At 49.0% G+C, this 21,019-nt stretch overlaps 1 protein-coding gene across 5 annotated transcripts in view; it reads left to right on the top strand.

Moving 5' to 3' along the window:
• The window catches only part of LARGE1 (LARGE xylosyl- and glucuronyltransferase 1), a 516,017-nt gene that overhangs the window by 296,902 nt on the left and 198,096 nt on the right, over positions 1-21,019 (top strand). The window lies entirely within an intron of this gene.

Consider the following 21,019-nt stretch of genomic DNA (forward strand, 5'->3'; position numbering starts at 1 on the left):
CATAAATCACAGGATATTCCAGTTGGTTTCTGTTTCCATTCATGGACAGAAAAGTAAATTCCTCACCTACGCTAGTCTCTGGCTGCTTCTTTCCAGAAGAGGGAGGGGGGCTCTCTTAGTTCTAGGCTAATTGGAAAAAAAGTCCTGAGCATATCACGGGAGGAGACACTCTGACCCTCACACTCTTTTCCTTGTCAGGATCAAAACTTATTTTCCTTACCCATGTCAATAATGACACTAAGAAAGACGTCATTTAGCAAAACTGAGTGTGTCCCAGCTCTGGTCTCTTCTTCATAGAATGTTGGGATCTGTCCCTTCAAGTCAGAAAGAAACTGAAGCTTGAAGGCATGCAGGGTTCAGCTGAGAGTTGAAGGCACATACATGTCGGCTTCTGTGTGCATCTCTTGTCAAGTTTCCCCCATCATTTCTGCAGGGGGTGGATGGCAGAGGGAGAGAGAGAATCCCAGGCAGACCCTATGCCCACCCCAAAGCCCGACGTGCAGCTAGATCCCATGACCCTGAGATCATGACCTGAGCTAAAGTCAAGAGTCAGACGCTCAACTGACTGAGCCACCCAGGTGCCCTTGGGGGACAGTTTTTAAAAAAATAATTGTGATATGCACATTTTCACACTCATGTCCAGTATTCAGTGATGTGTTTATTCAGCAGACATTTATGGCATCTCTACTGGGTGTTGCTGGTATGCTGGGCTCTGGAAATAAAGAGATGAGCAAGAATGAGAGTTACCACCTCTCCTGGAGGGGATCAGAGAAGGCAGCTGGGAGGGCATCACAGAGGAGGTGTGGTCATCGTGCTCTGACTTGCTGGAGAGGCAAAGTGGTTGTGTGTGGTGAATGGCCACAGTCCCCTTTGTGAGTAAAGGACTTCGACTCCAGCTGCTGGGAGTGCAGCCTGCAAAGGGCCCTCAGCTATCAGCCCTCTGGGGTAGGGCCACAGGTGAAGAGTCACATGCCTGTGGCCATGCCTCCTTCCTGGGGAATGTGGGATCTTGCAGGGCCAGCTGTGAGAACCCAGTCATAGTCACAGCTGGATTTCTCCCTCTACCCAGTCCCCTTACCTTCCTTTTTCAGATGCCCTTCCCAAGACCACCTCCTAAATTAACCTCCTGCGTGCTGACTTCCATATCAGAGTCCGTTTCCCCAGAAACGCAACCTGCAGTATGCATTTAAAGCTACGAGTCTCCCTTGGAGAGGTGTAACTCAGCGAACTTCCTGGAACAGGCGGTCACTAATTGTAGCATTGTAGCTAGGAAATCCCATTTATTCTGTCCCAGCTAGGACCTGCCATAGTGCTGGTGGGGTTCTGAAGCCAGTAACAACAATAGTATAATCGTGGTGTTAAATCCCCCCGTATCATCGAGAAGGGGAGGCTCCCAAGGTGCTTGCTGGTGCAAGGATTGGGATCCTGGGGCAGAGCAGAGTATGTGGGCCAAGGTCAAGGTTAGAACGGGGATGGGGGCACTTGAATGCAAGGAACTGAGTTAATGGGCTGCATTTTATTTGTTCATTCTTTTATTGGTTTATTTCTAGCACTTGTTAGGCCCCTGCTGTGCAGAAGAATATATTAGATGCTGCTGTTATCTAAAACTCTCGAGAACACACCACCTGCCTTTAAGGAGCTCACAAACAAGGCAGACTGCCTTACATTTTTATCTTATCACCAGCAAAGGAGTATACAAACATCTGAGGTTTTCCCATGCCCACTCTAACTTTTCTGGGAAAATATGGAGGTGAAAAGAAAATAAGTAAGCTCTTCTCTTCTCCATATGGCACTGGTTTGGACAGGGTTGGTTTTTAGGGTTTTTTTTTTCTTGTTGTTCTATAATTATTTTTTTCTAAACTGAAATGATTAGTCGCCAGGTCATGAAACGGGAAGAAAGCCCCTTAGCACAGACCCCTTAGAAAGTTCTGATGCAAAAGGGAGCGTTTTCTGTCTCACAAAGCCAATTGCATTGGCTTCCTTCACCGTGAACATTTTGAGTGTCACTGATGCAGTTTGGCCTTGTGCATTTTTCTCTGTTTTACAACAGCTAGTTGTCTGGGCCTCTTGTGTTCAGATCCCATACGCTTGACCCTTCGTGGTGCTCTGAGGTTCCCCTCCTCCAAATCCCTTACATGGAGACTCTAGTAAGAAGCCTTTTAGTAAGGGCTTAGACCCACCCTCCACCTCGGCCGTGGGCAGCTTTGTGTGCCTCTTGGGGATGTCCGCATGCCCCCTGAGCCTGGACTTCGCCTAAATGGCAGGTGCCTCCCTCCCCACGTCAGCAGTCTGCACCCTTGTCACCAGCTGCAGCTGCCAGCGAATTTTCAGAGCCCCTGATTTCTCAGCCAGGAGTACTGGCTGCTCCACGGTGGGCTAGAGTGGGAGCCACCCATTCGGTCTTGGAGCTGAGCTTCATAGTGGTCACGTTGTTTCCTGACTGTTGGGAATGTTGCAAGAGTAAGAGAAACCCAGCCCCTCCCTTTGAAGTGTCTACTTGAGTGCGGAGAAGACTGACAATAAATAAGTAAAATATGTAACCTATTCGATGGGGATCAGTGCTCGCTCAGGAGGAAATTGGAGAGAGCAGATGAGGGATGTCTCTGTGTGCACACGCCCTGTTTTAATATTCAGATACGGTGGTGATGGAGGCTCTTATCAAAAAGGTGACACCTGGGGCGCCTGGGTGGCTCAGTCGGTTGGGTGTCCGACTCTTGATTGCAGCTCAGGTCATGACCTCAGAGTCATGAGATGGAGCCCCACGTCATGCTTTATGCTCAGCGCGGAGTTTACTTAAGATTCTCTCCCGCTCCCTCTACCCTCCACCCCCATTCACACTTGCATGCACTGTCTCTCTCTCTCTCTCTCTCTTTAAGAAAAAGGTGACATTTTTTTTTAAAGATTTTATTTATTTATTTGACAGAGAGAGACAGCCAGCGAGAGAGGGACCACAAGCAGGGGGAGTGGGAGAGGAAGAAGCAGGCTCATAGCGGAGGAGCCTGATGTGGGGCTCGATCCCAGAACGCTGGGATCACGCCCTGAGCCGAAGGCAGATGCTTAACCGCTGTGCCACCCAGGCGCCCCAAGAAAAGGGTGACATTTAAGCAGAAGGCTGAAGTTGAGAGAACAGGCATGCCAGGTGCCTAGGGGAAAGTGGAATAGTGTCCTAGGCATAAGGAACAGCAAATGTGAAGTTTCAGGAGCCATGTGGCCTGGCAGGTTTGAGCAATAGGATGGAGTGAGCCCACGATGGGTGGGGGGCTGTGGGCCAGATCAGGGAGGCCTCCTTTGTCAGGCAGAGGGAGGATTGTGCCTTTCCCTTCCGTGCTGAGGGAAAGCCATTGTGCAGCTTTGAGCAGGAGTGATGGGACCTGTTTGATTTTTTTTTTTTTTATTAGACGGAGAGAGACAGCCAGCGAGAGAGGGAACACAAGCAGGGGGAGTGGGAGAGGAAGAAGCAGGCTCCCAGCAGAGGAGCCTGATGTGGGGCTCGATCCCAGAACGCCGGGATCACGCCCTGAGCCGAAGGCAGGCGCTTAACCGCTGTGCCACCCAGGCGCCCCCTGTTTGATGTTTTTAATGGGTCATCCCGGCTGCCCATCTGAGCATAAGAGGAAGCAAGGAGACCATTTCTGAGGCGGGGCAGCCCCGGGACCCGGGTGCATCAGCACAGGTGCAGATGTCGTCATGGTAGGGCTACATTTTGGATGTAGAAGCATCAGGATGTTCTGCTGGGGGATGTGGGAGCGAGAGAGCACAGAGTGCATAAGCTGGCACGGCAGACCGCACCACGACTGCACAAAGAGGATTTTGGTTTGGGACCCTTGAAGTTTGAAAGGCCTAATTGGACATCCACATGGAGAGGGTGAGGAGGAGGCAGAGAAATGAGTATTTGGAAAGCAAAGGGAAAATACTATTTCCTAAAGACTGCCTGTGTTCCAGGCACTGAGCTGGAAGCTTTGTACGTTTGAAAAACAGCATAAACTGGACCTAAGAGAGGCTGAGTAACTTTCCCTGCTCGAAGAGCTCTTCGTAGCAGAGCCGAGCCCTGGACCATTCGTCTGTGGAGTCCGTGCTCTGCCTCCTGCCTCTCTGGCTTCCTGATGGGGCGGGGGTGGGGGCATAGGCCTGGGGGGGGACTGCCCCTTAGTTCAGCTGTGACCCATGATCATGAGTCCCCCACCACCTGAGTGCCGCAGTTTTACTGCACAAAAATTTGGAAATATCCGATTTTACAATATGAAGGGACTGTTATGAAAGCGTAAATAATAAATGTACCCCCATAACTTGAAGCTTTTCGAAGAAGCCATGTTCAACGTAGCATTTTTATTCTTGAGAAGAAATGTCTTCCCTTTAGGAAGAGTCTCTTGCCATAGTGTAAAGCCCTGGCCCCCAAATAGGTCCGGTGGGCGTATCAAGCACAGGGGGGCATTCCCCTGCTCACCCCCATCATGCCACGGTGTAGGCATTTATGTCACACCAGTGGATATTTTTTAAGAACTAATAGATTCGCCGTGGACTAATTACAGATAACATTTTTAAGCACTTACTCTGTGCCAACCACTCTGTGAAGCACTTTCTGGTGAAACTCATTTAATCCTTACAACACTCCCAGGAAGTAATTATTGTGAATGTTTCCATTTTAAAGATCTGGGAACTTACACGTAGGGAGGCCATGTGGCATGCCCAGCGCCTCAGTTCTTAGGTTGTAGGACCGGGACTTGAACTCCAATGACCTGACTCTAAACCCAGTACCCTTTACCCTGCACCTGTGTTCCCTAGAAGGGAGAGGGTGGAGCTTCGAGTCTCTGTGGAGAGACCCAAGGTAGATAAACGAGAGCAGTCTAGGTGACCACAGGAACGGGGTAGAGGGCAGGCCCAAGGCGAGACAGGCATTCAGAGAACAGTACTATGGAGGCGAAATCAGGGCCATGGCGACATGTGGTTTTCCCAGGATCTGAGAAATAAAATTTTGGTTTCCAGAATCCTGGCCCCAGCTGGTGACATCCCAGAACATCATCTTTAAAGTAGCTGTGAGCTCCAAGAGCTCTACTCATGCACTCATTGAGGTCGGTAGAAGGGCGGCAGAATCGGCGTCATTCTGTGACCACAGACGGGTTACCTGACTTCTCTGGGCTTCGGGGAGCCAGGAACAGTGCCAACAGGGTCTTTGTGAGGAATGCACGAGATAACGTGTGTTATTCTTCCCATGTCCCGTTTTCCTCTTGGACTCCCACCAGAGCTGTGGGGTAATGGCGGAGGCTGTGGGGTAATGGCGGACATCCTTAAAGTGTGTCTGCTCCGTTACCTCGCAGCCTTGTCCACAAAGCCATCGAGGCTGGGGTGGCTGTAAGTGTAAAATAGTGTGGAAACGCTGAATACGAAGCACCTTGAAAGTACTACTTTTGAAAAGACATTCACAGAACTTTGGTGATTATGATCACTCGCCTTGAAGGAGTTTTTAGACACTCTTAACATTTCTCCAGGTCACATCTTTATTTCTTATCTTGCCTAGGCTGCTCCTCCTCCCCTTCTCCCTTCCTTCTCTTCTCTCCCCTCTCTCCCTGCTTCTCTCCTCCTCTCCTTCCTCCCTCCCTTCCCCTTTTCTCCTTCCCCCCTCCTTCCTCCCTCCCATCCTCCTCCTCTCCCTCTGTCAGTGGAACTGGTGGGAGTAGGAAAAGCCTTGCAAAGGAAGACATCAGGTTTCAAATCCCTGCTGGTCTACTTATCAGCAGGACGGTCTTGGGGTGTCCATTGAACCTCTCCACCGCACTCCCTTACCTGTAGAGTGAGCACACGGACACTGCCTCACAAGAGCGTGGATTTGGGAAAGTGATCCTGGTGCCCAGTAGACGCTTTTCCTTCCTTGTCTCTTTTTTATTTTTTCCTTTTCCTTCCTAGCCTGTCTTATCCCGTCTTATCCCATTTGCGCCTTTCCCTTTGACTTTCGATCCTTCTCCTTCGCTCTCTTCACGGACCTCCAAGTGAAACTCCGCACCTCCCTCCCTTACAGGGAATCAAAGACGGCCTTTGAGGACCACCACCCCACACAGCCTCACGCTGGTGGGGTACCCCTGAATAAAGCCGGCCCTCCTTGGCCAGGCCAGCTCTGGAGAAGGTACCCCTCACCTCTCATCTGTTCCCACCTTCCTAGAGAGGCCGTCCTGCCCTGCAGAAGAAAAGCAGAGATTTTAAAAGATACAGAGTTTCCAATGAGGTGCTTTGCAATGGCTGGGACAGCCAGCGTCTGTGTGGGTGACGCTCTGTTGGTGCCGATGGCCCGGGGGTTCTGCTGGGACAGGGCGAGGCTCCTCTGTGGGGTTTGGGTTTCGTGTTCGTGCTCCACGCGGAGGCTAGGGCCTTTCTTCGCACCTGTACAGTGGTTTCAGACATTCTCCTGCACTCCTTCATAACGTTAGTTCCTTCCTCACCACCGGTGTTCACCATTTCGTTCAACTTCTAATGCCCAGCTGATTTTCCACTTGGAATGCTTGCCATGGGGGGAACACCAAGGATTCTGTTCCTGGCAAAATGGATGAAGACTTCTTAATGATTTTTTTTACCATTAACTTTGAAGGGGATCTGCTCTCTTTCACTATATTAGAAAAATCCTTCCACTTCCCTGAGCCTCTTTTCTGTTGTTGTTCTTTGAAAGTGGGGGAATAACGCGCCAATCACCGCCCCGCATCGGCTTTATTTTGGTAGTTAAGTCGGGAAATGACTGCCTTGCACACTACTTACTCAGTGATCATTCCCTTTACCGTCTGCATCTTTCTTTTCTTCTTGTTCCTCAACCGGCAGCTCCTGAGAGTTAGGAGAACAGAAGCCCACCTGCCTCCCGGTCCCCCTGCTCCCCATTGCTCTGCCTTCCACGTGCGTTCAGTCACTCGTTCTTTTGTTGACTCATTATGTCTGGAGCCCTGGACCTGCCCCAGGCCTGGGAGATGAAATCATAAGTAAGGCAGACCCAGTCCTGCCCTCCTGGGACTAATTTCTATTACGTGCTTTCCACGTGTCAGGCACTGGGCTGTCTCTCATTGAGCCCTCATAAAAGTCTCGAAGAATCTTGCCAAGTTCACGACAGAGCCCAGACTGTAGCCACAGTGGCCCCCAAGCCCATGCTCTTGACCACCAAATTCTAGGTCCAGCGGGACACATGGTTACAAGAAAGGTGGCAAGTACCTTGAAAGGGAGAATTACATTTCAGGGAAAGCAGCCCCAGTCAGCGGGTTGTGGGCATCAGGAAAGGCTTCTGAAAGGAAGAGGCATGGTGACATTAGCCTCCGTGTCCCCTCCCAGGGGGAATGCCACACGCAGAGGCCCGAGGTCCCCAGAGAGGATGGTGCAGACAAGCAGTGAAAGAAATATTGAATCTCCTCAAATAGACTGGGCAGGCTCCTGCCTCGGGTCCTTTGCTCTGATGTCCCTCCACGGGGTGTGCTGGCTCCCAGATCGCTCTGTCTTGCTGCCACAGCTCCCTGCAGGTCTTGGCTCAGATCTCAGCTTCTCAGCGAGCTTCTCCCTGATTGTTCCCTTCCATCCTGTAACCTGAGATGCCAGCCTCTCACTCCCACCCTGCTCTTTCCATGCTCCTTAAAGCACCCATCACCTTCTAGTCCAGCTTGCAAGGACTTATCAAGATGGCTGCTCCACCCCATCCACTCAGCCGTGAGGACCCAGGTACCTGGGCACACCTGGCTTCACTGGGTTATTGTGTGTCTTTCCTGCTGATGCATCAGTCCTGCCTTTGTCTGTCTTGTTCCGGAGACATTTCCAGCATCCGGAACAGTGCCTGGCAGATAACAGGTGCTCAGTAAATATTTGTCAGATAAATGAACAAGTAAAGCATATGATTCTAGGGGATTTGGGGAGGGGGAAAGAATAAGACAGGAGAGGTATGAAGGGTCTTATCAATTACAGCTCTGGGTTGTATCCACAGGTGATTAAAAGTGGCTTAGAGGGGCGCCTGGGTGGCTCAGTCGGTTGAGCATCTGACTCTTGATTTCAGCTCCGGGTCGTAAGATCGAGCCCCGCATCGGGCTCCACACTTAGTGTGGAATCTATTTGAGATTCTCTCCCCTACTCCTCCCCCTCACACCCCACTAGCTCGCTTGTGTGCTCTCTCTCTCTCAAAAAATAACAAAGGTGGCTTAGAGTTTCAGGTAGAGGAGTATGGAGTATGCTCAGATTCTCAGATTTGAAAAAAAACCTCTTTGGCTTCAGTGCGGGGAATGATTCCAAAGGTGAGGCAGGAAACCAAAACCTTGAAAGTAAGTTGTGACAGTACGTTTTGGGTTGGCTACTGCTCCAGTCCAAGCAAGACATGTTGTGGCCTATGGCAGGCTAGTGCCCTTGGGACAAGCCAAGAACATGGATTAGAGATGAGCTGGGGAAGTGGAGTGGAGAGCCCTGGCTGAGGAGTCCATGTTGAACGTGCGAAGATGACTGAGCAGGTCTGGATCTGACAGCAAAGGACCAGCCGGAAGGATCTTCAGGCGTTTCCTTTCGGGAATTAAAATAGTGTTCTCACTGGGTTATTACAGTTTCCTTTTCTGAACTTCCCAGTGCGCCTAGTGTAGAATCAGGGGGGCTCATCCCATGGCCCTGGTCCTGAAGGGAGAGTGGCAGGATTTGCTGTCCCTCACAGAAGGCTAATGACAGTCGGCAAGCACACAGGGGAGGGCGAGGTGCAGGTGGCAAGCCCTGGTCAGTGAGGAGGAGCAGCAGAGCGAGCGCAGAGCAGAACTGATCCCTGACCTCACGCCCTGACGGTGCAGCGCACACCCGGCCCTGCCTCCCGTAGCCGTGCATTCTCAGGCCAGCCGTGCCTGGGTGGCTGGGGCAGGATAGCCCCACTGCTCCATCCCCGGGAGCCCCCTGACTGGGCAGACGTGACCCTCATCCGTCGTCATGTGGCTCGTGTGGCTTTCCTGAATGCGCTCGGGTTCAGGCGCTCTGCAGAGTGAGCTGGAGGACGCTTGGAGGTTCACAAGGGGAGGAAAGACCGATTTCTAGAAGTGGCTGGGAAGTATTTCTTTCCTTCTTCCCTATCCAGCTGCTCCCCATCCTCCTACCTTCTTTATACCCTTGGTATCATCTCAAACATTTCCTGCCTTTAAAGTAGGGATGGTAATGCTCCTAGGGTATGGCCGGGCGGCCCATGTGAGATGTTCCACGCAGAGGTTAGCTCAGTACCTGGCATGGAGTAAGCACGACAGTGTGTGGCTGCCGTTGGTGCTAACATCGTAGTCATTTTGCTGCCATCACAAGAAGCCAGCTGTTCACATACCTAAGATTCAGGGAGGGAGGATCTTGCTATGAGAGGCGGCAATGTTTGTTCTCTGCGATAAGGCACGCTGCCCGATCCTGGAGGAGGGCAGCCTGGGAGGAGGGTCTTGGAGGAAGAGTCAGGATTTTCTCCAGCCCGGAGAACACTAGCTGCCTGTCTCAGTGGGGAGAGCACAGGCTATGGAGCATTGAGGGCCCCCGGACCTGCGTCTGAGGCCGGCTCCCCCCTCCAGTTTGCACTTCCATTGCTCAGTCTCGATGGGAGTAATAGTTTGGAGGCAAAATGTGTAATCCGCCTAGTGCTTTGCTGGTATTCGTGACATTCTCTCAGTTCTTCAGTGCAGGCTTTTTCACATTTTACTGTTTCTGAAATTGGGATGTGACTTAAGTAATTTGCCTGATGGTCTTTTTCTCCTGGAAAATATTTTGATATATCCTACAATCAGTGGCCTCTTAGAATCTAGAAGATATGGTGTTATTATTTTTATTATTATTTTCCTAGCTTTTCCTTTTATCTTGGAGTGGTAGAGGAGGGATGGAGGGTGGGTAGGGTAGGCTGTAGACTGGAGGAGCACACACTGAATTGGGAGGTTGATTAGAATCAGTAAAAGAGAAGGATCTGGGGGTCTGAGAAGGCCACTCTCTGATTACCTGTTATTGTAGGGCCGCGGGGTCCTGGAGCATTTGTGCCATTGCTATTTTTGGTAAACACCTTGCTTGTGTCTCGCACATTGGAATGGTTACCATCCCCTGATGGGCCCTTCCATTGTGGAGAGCGACCACGTTTCCTCGGAATAAATCTTTATTTATGTTGTTGGCATGGAGGAAGGGGAGGTCATCGAATCAGAAACATTTTAGACTTCGAAATTTTCAGGAAGATATATTGAAAAGCTTAGGCATTAAACCCAGAATTACAGGAAGCTGCTCTTCCCAGAAGTCTTTTCTTGCTCATTTAGACATTAAGTAAATATTTATTGAGCACCTACTTGGTACCAGACCTACAAGCTATGTTTTCTAGTGCTCACTCCATTAGAAATTCGTGTGACTAACTCATCCTTCCTTGAAAAAAATCGGATACTTCTGGAAACATTTTAGGGTGACCTACCATCAGTGCGAATTATTTAGGTAGCTTTTCTCTCATTTTCCTGATAACAGCTGCCTCGGGGCAAAGAGATTTTGATGGTGAAGGTAGCTTGGCGGATGCCTCGAGGGGATAGGGCTGTCCTTGGTCATTCTGGGGGAAGGGAGGGTGAGGGAGCAGGTTGGGATTAAATAAAGGCACGAGGGACTTAGCAGGGGGTGATAGAGACAGGTACAGAATAGGTAGTGGGAGGAAGCAAGAGGCAAATACCTGTGGAATGAATTTATGGAGACAAAGACAAAGCCCATCTTTAGAATCATGTGCTCAGAATGGAAGCCAATTTTTTTTCTTGTTTACTCTACAAGTATCTTGGCCAAAGGGACCTGACATGAAGGATAGCTCTGGGGTGGAGGCCGGCTTCTGGTTATCAGAATTGCCTGTAGGGTCTCTCCAGGTCGCACATACCCAGGGCCCACTCCTGTCCCCCCCCCACCCCCAGTGTCCTGGACATCAGCAGTGATTTGGAATTCATTGCCTTCATGCAAGAATTCTCCAGCTCGGCGCTATTGACATTTGGAGCTGGATCATTCTTCGTTGGGTGTGGGGGCGGGTTCTGTACATTGTAGGATGTTTAGTGGCGTCCATGGTGTGGGATGCCACCCTCCCCAGTTTTAACAACTAAAAACATCTCCCGGTATCACCAGATGTCCCCTGAGCGGCAAAATCTTTCTCTTTGAGAACCACTTCCTTAGTGACCCGCCATTGCTGATGGAAATGTGCGGGATCCGTCAGGTGGTGGTGGTTTTAGGCGGTTGATAATGATGGCTCAGAAGAAGAAATAAAATCTGAGCTTTCTATAGCCTGTTTACCAGTTCACGCCATGGAGACCCTCCCCAGTCATATGCCCTCTGAATGACTTTGTCAATCAGCCCTGTGTTTAAGCTCCTGTTGTATGTGCTTCTGACTTCTCTTCCCTCGTTGATACGCCGCACAAGCCTCAGAAATGCTTGAACTGTACATTTTCTCTCTTTCTGGGGCAGCAGAGCTCGTTGAACAGCCAGTAGTGAATTTCCTTTCTCAGAAAATAAATGCATTCATTCCCCCGTACCTGGAAGGATACATGATGCCAAGGGAAAGTATGATTGAATTAACCAGACTCCAATGCATTCATATCCCTAGAAGGCCACGATTGTTAGGACCCACTGAAATTTACGATCTTCCCCTGAAATTACAAGAGGGACCAGCTCACTTCTCATCTACACACTCATGAAGAGAGGATGTCGGCACATGTCATTTTGTGACTACCGCAAGGACACACAAAAAATTTTTTTTATCCTCCTAAATGCATATACATAGATTATTAGCAGCATCTAATATATGACAAGGACGGACGTGGCCTGTCAAGGAAGACAAATAGCTGTTCTCTTCTCTGCACGGTGCGCTGGGCTTGCCCATCTGGAAGAGTGCAGTGGACAGAGGTGTGTATGCTGATTCCTTATTGAGATGGATGGAGGGGCCGTTTAAGGGAACACTGTCAGCCAGCGTAGGACCAGGTAAAATCACCAGCTTCCCTAGAAGCAAAGGATATCTTTTTTTTTTTTTTCATTAACAACCATCTTCATTAGAAAAGGAAGTCAGGTTTCTGGTTTTTTGTTTGCCTTTTGATTGGTCTCAGGGACAAAGAGGTCATGACAATTTGGGGCCTCTCTTTTTTACTGCTTAGAAAGCAAAGGAGGCCCCAGGTTTTATCCCATAATGGCAAAATGTCTTGTAAGATTAAGAAGATTCCCCAAATCCAGCCAATAAGCCTTTTTATTTTTGAAACGATGTGATACTAGGCTTTCAAAAACAGAGGAGGCAGCCCTTGAAAGGCTTAGGGGGAGCGGGGAGGAGGGAAGGGAGGGCTGCTTGGCAGGGATGGGAATTATATATTTTTCAGGGGAACTTTAAACTTTTGGAACAGTTTTTGATTCACAGAAAAATGATGCAATAGTCAAGAGTACTGTTCCCATCTTACCTTAGTATATTACATTCTGGGGGGGGACTTGCCTTTTTGTAAGGTGCCTGGTGTAGTTGAGACTGTGCCTGCAACCTGGGTGCTCTATATACATTTGCTCCGTTCATCACAACAGTCCTGACAGAGGGATAGTCCAATCCCCATTTTATAAGAGCGAAAACCAACACTTACAGAGGTTAAATAACAGACCCAAGTCATCTCACTAGTATGGGGCAGGGCCACAATCCCCACCTCTTTCCTTTGTGGTCAGTAAACCCACAAGTTATTAAAGCACTACTCCTTGTCAGAACTAAGCTGTGAGGGTAGTGAGGTGATACACCTGCCTTCCTGCAGAGGGCGCTCTACTTGAGAATTAGAAGGGCAAAGGCTCCTAAGAAAGGACTGTGGAGAGAGATATAGGTGGGCATGTACCAAGCACAGTGGTGCCACCATGGAGAGGGTAGGTCATTTTCTGGACTGGGAAAGAGGTCACCTACAGCATAAGATAAAGTGGTTTGTGAATTGGCTGGGATACCTCCATGAAGGAAAAGGGAAACAGGCCATTCTAGGCAGGAAAACGGTACGGTTAAAGTCATGAAGAAATAAAACAGCGTGGCATGTTGTTTAAACTTTCGGGGGTTCCCTTTGGCTGGAATATTTGTGAAAAGAGTCAAGCATGGGAAGTGGGTTGGGAATGTGATGGAAAATTGAAAAGTAGGCAAGAGCTAGGTCATGAAGGGTCTGACGTTGGCATGCCATGCCAAGGAGTTAGGGCTTTTTCAGAAGACCATGAGAGTCTGTTGGTCAGTCCCCAGTATAAAAAGGTGATGCACTGCAGTGGGGGAATGAGTTGGACGGTCCAGAACCAAAAACAAAATCCAATTAGGTGGCCATGTCAGTAATCCAAGTTAAGAAGTGATCATTGCCTGAATTAAGGTGGAGATGGAATACAACAATGGAATCGATTAGAAATGGATGTCCGGATACAGTGTGGTACAAGAGAGAGATTTATAGGTGTCTCTTGTTTCTCAGTTTAGCAAATTGGGTGGGAATACAAGAGGATGCATAGGTGTTGGGTAAGAAAATGAGATCAACTCTTCTACCTGTGATATGGTAGTGCCAGTGCCAGTGCTGGTGGTCGATGTTTAAGTGTAGCAAATTCTTCCTCATAATATACTACATTTGTGCTCCACTGTGGTACAAGTGCTGTTGGCCTGCTCAGCATCTATGTTCCCCTTCCATAAACATCAGCAGAATGTCTCTTTTTCTTTTGAAAACCTTGCCTCTCCTTGTCTTAATTGATTTTCGATGTGCATAAAGGGTGGTGATCCATCCCTGGCTGCAAGGTAAGGGCATGAGCCAGTCCTGGCCAGCAGGACTCCAGCCATCTCCCTGGCTATGGTAATTTGTTCAGGGTGCTTATGTGCCCCATGCCGAACGAGTCAGAACTAATAAGCACCAGGCCAAGGATTTTTCCTGGAACTTCTGAGAAAGATTTTCCACTCCAGTTACTAAACTGTGAGATGAGACCGGAAACTCCTTCAGTTACTTTGCCACTGTGTCTGGGGGTCCTCAAGACCACCCCAACATTCCATGACTTGCAGGACTCAGCATGAGTCATACTCATGGTTATGACTAACTTCAGCAAATAAAAAACCATAAAGCAAAATCAGCAGAGGAAAAGGTGCATGGGTGAAGTCCAGAAGTAACTCGGCTTAGGCTTCCAGAGTCCTTTCTGAGTGAGGTCATCCAGGGCATGCTTCATTCCTCCAGCAGTGAGTTGTGGCAACAGGTATGAAATGCTCTCAACCAGGAAAGCTCATTAGAAATTCAGTACATAGGATCTTTACTGGAAGCTTGTCACATAGGCAACCTCTACTAGCACATACCAAAATTCCAGACTGCCAGAAGGAAAACATCATAAACCCTCATGTTTGCACAGTTTATACAGTGGGCCATTCTTACCAGGGAAGAGTGGGAACCTTCTTGGAACCTAGGTTCACACGTGCCAGCCAAGGGCCCACTTAGCAAGCAGGCATTTTTAAAGAGAGCAGTCTCTGGCTGGCTGTGGTACCTCTTTCCTGTACAGCTTCTCTGAGCGTGAAAGCAGATCGGAGAGCCTGAAAAGAGACAGATTCCAGATTACGTTGCATTATAGTCCCAAGCTCCAGTCATGCCTGAAACAGATTTCCCCTTTTTTTTATTTCTTAAGTCAGCTTAAATTTCTGTCATTTACAGTCTTAAGAAGCACACTGGCCAATAAAACCCATTCCACATAAAGAATTCTTTTTTAACTTCTTTCCCGCAAGTCCCCATCACTGTTTTCTTGTCTTAGACAAGGGTCTTCCTCAGTGACCAGGACTGGCCTATAATAGACATTGTAAATTGTTGGTACATGAGCAGATTTTCTTTAGCATTTTAGAAGATTATTCTGTCTAGATGGAAAAGGTAGATTTTTGGAGCCTATTTGTCCTCGAATGTGACCTAAATTAAAAGTTTGACCTAGCTGAATATCTCCTTGATCTTTCCTTTTACAAATTACTCTTCCCTGGGAAATTGGCCACAGCTCATAGTAAGTAGTGCCTCCAGCTTGGGCTCTGTCCTGGGCATTCTTCCTTGTTTGGCCTAATTAACTGTGTCATCATTCAAGCAGATTAGGTGTGTGCCTTCCTGGGACATCAATTAAAAAATAAATCAGTATTTGTCAAAGTGGAAAGGTGACATGTTGAAAGATGAATTTTCTTTCCAGTCTTGTATGGAAGCAGGAAGCTTCGCCCACGTGCACACACGCCAAAAACAGGACCTGGAAGGATGTTAAGAGACCGTGAACTGATTCAGTGCTTTCTGTTGCAAAGGTAAAGGTCCAGAAGGTCTTTAGTTTGTGAGATGAAGTTGTAAGAGGACTTGACCAGGAGACAGGTCTCTGTTTTGTCATTCCTAGCCTTAGGCAGGTGACTGTACCTTTCTGATCCAAGGATATCTGTTTAATAAGTATTTTTTGAGTGCCTGGTACAGAAATGAATCTGTGAAAGGAATGGGTTTGCCTGGATAATCTCAGTGCTTTTCAGGTCTGTGAATCCTACATACATTCACACGGCCAGAGGCAGAGGCAGAATCGTAGAAAGTAGGAGTCCCTTCTATGCATCTGTTGACCTCACACCTTGCAGTTAGCTGCCAGCAAGTCCTGTAGGGACGGTCTTCAAGGTCTGTCCCAATCCATGCCTAGTAGACGCTAAAAAATTAGTTCTTGAATAAACAAAATTAGGTCTTCTGCCTCTGTGGCTCCACGGACTCTATAATACTCTTTTTTCTGTTGTCTGCTTCTATAAAGGAGGAAATCACAAATGCCTTGGAGTCTCCGAGGGGACTTGAAGCACTGAGGTTCAAGGCAGGCTTGACACAAGCTAAGACAGGAGCGGAGACCGAGTGAGGGGAATGACGCTAGCCCCAAAGTAGGGTTCCCACGGGGATTTAGATCTTCTGGAGCAAATGGTGACTTGCTGCTGGCTCAGCCCAGCGAGAATCTCCTGGCAGTGGGCTTCCAGACGCAAGCTAGGTTCTGGCCTCTGTCTGCAGGAGAGGTGTGGAAGCACTCGTGGTGGACGGTGGGCTTTTGGATACCCGTTGGTCCTTTTCCATAGCCGCACACAGTAGGTGCTCATCCCTCACGTTTGTTTCTCAGACTTTGGTTCTTTGAGACACACTGATGCCCATGATTTCAGCTCTATTTTTTTTTTTTTTTAATTTTGAGGAAGAAAATATGTTTTCTTTGTAGAACAGTAAGAAGAGAATTCCGGTCAGGACAGGGGGCAGGCAGCATAAAGACGCCCTCCGGGCATTATTGTACTAGCGAAAGAGCTTCATCTCCAGAGGCAAAAACAAGAATTTACTAGGTCCTTTCAAGAACAGACTGCTCTGTCGTGGGCATCATTCGGGTTCGCTAGACTGATCCACTTTATACGTATGCGCCGTGAATAAAGCAATGCTCCTCCGTAGCGGCACAAAGGAAATAAAACTCCTGTGTTCCCACTGCCTACGAGTTCAGTTGTTAACATGGTAGTGTATTTCCTTCCACACACTTCTCTGTGCATATAAAATATGTTTATTTTTTTAATAAAATTGGGATCATATTGTACTGCTACTGTTTGCATACTATTTTGTTTTCCCTCTTAACTACGTATTGCAACCATTTTCCTGAGTGATGTGCCGTGTCATTTGTTTATGCTTCCTGGTAGCCTGTGGTTCGTCTGTGTTATTATTTGGCAATGCGGGCCTTCTGTTTTGGATTCTTGGGCCGTTTCCAGCTGTTTTTTGGTATTCCGGAGAAGAGCAAAATGCTCGCCCTCTCTCTGGAGCATAGGAAGGCTGTGGCCCCGAGGCTGCTCCCGTGCGGATGTCTGTCGGTGAACTTAGCATCACCGTGCAATGTCTCAGCTGCCGGTAGTCGGACAGCCCCGTGTTGTAGGCCCAGCCCCGGCTGCGCGATCTTGCACGAGCTCACCTCTCTCTGCTGTGCATTCCCCGTGTGAAAACCGGGCGCCTTCTGCACCAGTTCGCAGGGGCCAGCTGAAGGACCGCTTCTCCCACGTGCAGTTGTCTTCAGCAGTGGCTTCAGGTTGGAGTCATCTGGGGAGCTGTCTAGGAGGAGTGCTGCCAGGCCTGCCCCAGAACAACCAAGTCGGAATCTCTGGTCTAGGCGCTGGACCGTCCTATTTTTACAAGCTCTTTATGTAAGGCGAACGTGCCACTAGAGTGGAGATTTAGCTCCTGAAAGTTCCAGACCTGAGCTCTGCTGGCTACCGCGACGAAGGAGACGTCGCGTCTTGGCTGTTCTGTCGTGGGGGTGGCGAGGCAGGGTCGTGTTTGGAGACAGGCTTAGAAGCCTGGCACTCATGCCTCCCAGGGAAGAGTGCCAACCTGTTTATTTTGTGTCAAGAGCTCAAACAGTGATCAAAATCCAATCCGACATCATAAATACCAGAAAAGGTCAGGATGGGGCTGGTTGTGGGATCGAGCACACACAGCCGAGCTGGGCTTGGCACGTGGTCAACTCCAAACTTTGAGCTGGTACCCAGTGCCGGGGGGGACTTGGCGAGGCCCTGGCAGACGGCGCCCCAGCTGCGGAACGAAGGATCGCGTGGCTCTGTGGCTTTTGCCTAAGGAGGAGAAATGCCACTTTCTCAGCAGCTGTTGTTCTTGACTCATTAGTTGTACTTGGCATGGGGTTATTTTTTAACATCTCTGCAAATATTCGTAGAAAGAGAAGGGGAATGGAAGGCGGGAGGTGTTCAGGTTTACTGAGCTTGTATTTCATGCAGGCTCTCCCAGGATTGAAGGGATGCCCCACCCCTACCCCTACCCCAGGCCCAGTGCCACAGTCAGCTGACCAACCTGAGGTCCCCTAGCCAGCACGTGGCAGACGTGGGAATTTTATCCCAGGTCAGAAGAACATCAAAGCCTGTCATTTGTTCCTCAGGACTCCACATCATAGGAGTTCAGGGGCTTTAATTAGACCATTTCTGATAATCAGATCTTGATTGTGACAATCAGAAGGAAGTCCCACTGGAGACTATTTAAAGGTTTTTCCATGTAAGTTGGTCAGGACAGCCTAGGTACAGAACAAGATACACTCGAGCAGGTCACTTCCCCCATTGGGCTCACTCAGGAGCCAGTGGGCTTCCTACCGGGATGGCGGTGGAGTGAGTGTGAAGCAGATGTCCGTGGGCTGGGGAGTTCACCTGCCAGGCCTTTTGTTAACAGAGCTGGCGGAAGTCCATTCCCCCGCCTTCCCTGCTCTTTGTATCTAAGTAGAGATGGAGGACCGTCAATACTCTTCATACCTCTTTGGCTGTATCCCACAGTAAGGAATACGTTGTGCATTACAGTCCAAAAGAAAATGTGGGGGGGGGGGGTGTGCGTGTACATCTATATACATGCATATATACAAACATCCAGACACACAGCTGTGTAACTAAACACTGCCTTCACAAAACAGTCCTTAACCATGGTCAGTGAATTTTTATATTTCTCTCCTAGTCGATTTGGTGTATTTTAGTTTTTAAAATGCTCATTGAAACCTGCTAAATTATTTTTGCAACTCCCTCACGTGGGGCAAACCGTAGTTTCAAGAACATGGGACTGGACGTTCTTGGACGTTGCCTTTTAACTCTGGATTAAGCATTCTGAAATTCAGCAAAGCTGCCAGTAATCAGAGAGGCGATCATAAACTCATTTTCTAGAAGCCGTGTGTGCTGGAAGGGGCCATGGGGATCTCATTGAGGCCGTTTCCCTCTCATCTGGCCGACTTCCACTTAAATGAGCTAGCGTGTGTGGCTGCGTCAGGCACGGTCGCTGCACATAGTAGGGGACTCCATACGTCTCATTTACCTTTCTTCCCAGGCAGGAATCAGGTTTTATTCGTCTCTCTGTTCCTAGCAGCTGGTATAACACTCAGCACTGGGCTCGGTAAATTGATGGGGGAAAAAAAATGAAAAACTGCTCGGTTCTCTTTTCTCATTAACCTTTGGGGAAGATTGTTCAGTCTGCCTGGATAATGCAATCATTTGGTTTTTTAAATTAACTTCAATTCAGGAACATGTATTCACCGCCTACTGTGTGCCGAGTAACGTTGGACGTGGAAGATATTACACAGTGCACAAGAAAGAGATTCTTGTTCTTAAGCAATTCCTGCATAAATGGAGAAGAAGGGAAGGAGTAGATGCAACTGCCAAGTAATGTGGTGACTGCTCCTGCAGAGAGTTTCCCGAAGGGCTGTGCAGGCAGATAGAGAGCCGGTTCTGGTCGGCAGCGGCAGGGAGAAGACACACACAGAAAGCACTTGATATGGGCTTTGAAGGTTAAGTAGAAGTTTGTAGGGAGACCAAGTAGAAGGGAATTCCAGGCAAAAGGAACATCTTAGAGCAAAGAGGAGTCATCCTGCAGGGTAGATTTTGGGGCACAGGAATTGTGGGCGTGGCTAAAGTGCTGGGCTCATGGGGTAGCACGTGTGTGCCGTGGGGGATTAAACACTTGGCCTTGAGGCACAAAACACAGGTCTGAATTCCAGGCCCTTCTTTCTACCTGTGGTAGGCTGAATAATGCCCACAAAGATATCTTTGTCCTAATCCCTGGGCCCTGTGAAAGTTAATCTGTATGGCCAAAGAGACTTCGCCGATGTGGTTAAGCTAAGGGTCTTAAGATGAGGGGGTTATCCTGAACGAGATGGGTGAGCTCAAAATGTGAGGAGCGTCTGTGATAGAATAGAAAATAAATATATTTGGTCTTTGTCATCCCTTCCTGACATAGAGCTCCTAAAGTTCTTGGAATTTCCTGGGTAATAGGACTGTCTTTTATTCTAATGAGGCTACCCTTGGTGGGCCCTTAGATAGCTTTAGGGCGGGGCCGATGGCCAGAAAGACCCAAGGCGTGATTAGAGGGCTGGAACCTTCAGCCTCCTTCCCCCACATCCAGGAAGGACAGGGGGCTGGAGATTGAGTGAATCACCAGCCTATCGTTGACTCAATCATGCCTATGTGACAAAACCTCCATAAAACCCTGGGATGTGATGCACTTGCAGGTTGGTAAACACACAGGAGTGTGGGAAGGGTAACCCACCCAGGGACAGCACAGACAGTAATAGTAAAGTGGTGGTAATAAGGTGCTTTCCTGAGTTCTGTGAGTCATTCTAGCAGGCCATTGAACCTGAAAGGTGGGCATTGTGGAAACCAACTTTGTCTCCACGTTGGACAGAAGTGTGGGTAACCCAGGGACCCAGTACTTGTGACTGGTGTCCAAAGTGGAGGCCGTCTTGGGGACTGAGCCCTTCAACCTTTGGGGTCCGTGCTCACTCCAGGTAGTTAGCATTAGAATTGGGTTGTGTTGTAGGGCAGCTGGTGTCTAGAGGGAGAGTTGGGGGGTTTGCTGGTGTGAGAGGTGATAGGAGTAGAAACAGTCAAGAGGGTCCTTTCCGGAGGAGACAGAGAGAGCGATTTGACGATGGAGAGAAGCCGTTTGATCCAGAAGCAGGGGCTGGAGGAACGCGCTCTGAAGGTGGAGGAAGGGGCCACCCGCCGAGGACGCCGGCACCACCGGAGGCTGAGGAGGGCAAGGAATCGGATTCTCCCCGCAAAGCCTCCAGAAGAACGCAGCCTTGCCGACGCCCTGATGTTAGCCTAGTCAGACCTCATACCTTCCTCCAGAACTGTGAGAGAACACATTTGTGTGGGTTGAAGCTACTAAGAGTGTGGTGATTGTTACAGCAATTAGGAAACTAATACAGTTGCCTAGACGGTCTTCGGAATTTACTGCACTTCTCTAAGCCTCTGGGGTCAAAGTGGGAGTAAATGGGGGTGATCATGCCAGCCTCATAGAGTTACGGTGAGGATTGCATGTGTACCCTTGAACACAGGGGTTAACCAGCGACCTGGCACGTAGGCAAGATGTATTTGTGGAAGTACATAAAAGAGAGGTGATCGCAGATCAGATTTACTTTTTAAAAAATATTTATTTATTTGACAGAGAGAGTGCACAAGCAGGGGGAGCAGCAGGCAAAGGGAGAAGCAGGCTCCTCACTGAGCAAGGAGCCCGATGCGGTACTCGATCCCAGGACCTTTGGGATCATGATCTGAGCCAAAGGCAGACGCTCAACCGACTGA

The sequence above is a fragment of the Ursus arctos genome, unplaced genomic scaffold (assembly GCF_023065955.2).
Source record: "Ursus arctos isolate Adak ecotype North America unplaced genomic scaffold, UrsArc2.0 scaffold_21, whole genome shotgun sequence".
Classification (NCBI taxonomy): Eukaryota; Metazoa; Chordata; class Mammalia; order Carnivora; family Ursidae; genus Ursus; species Ursus arctos.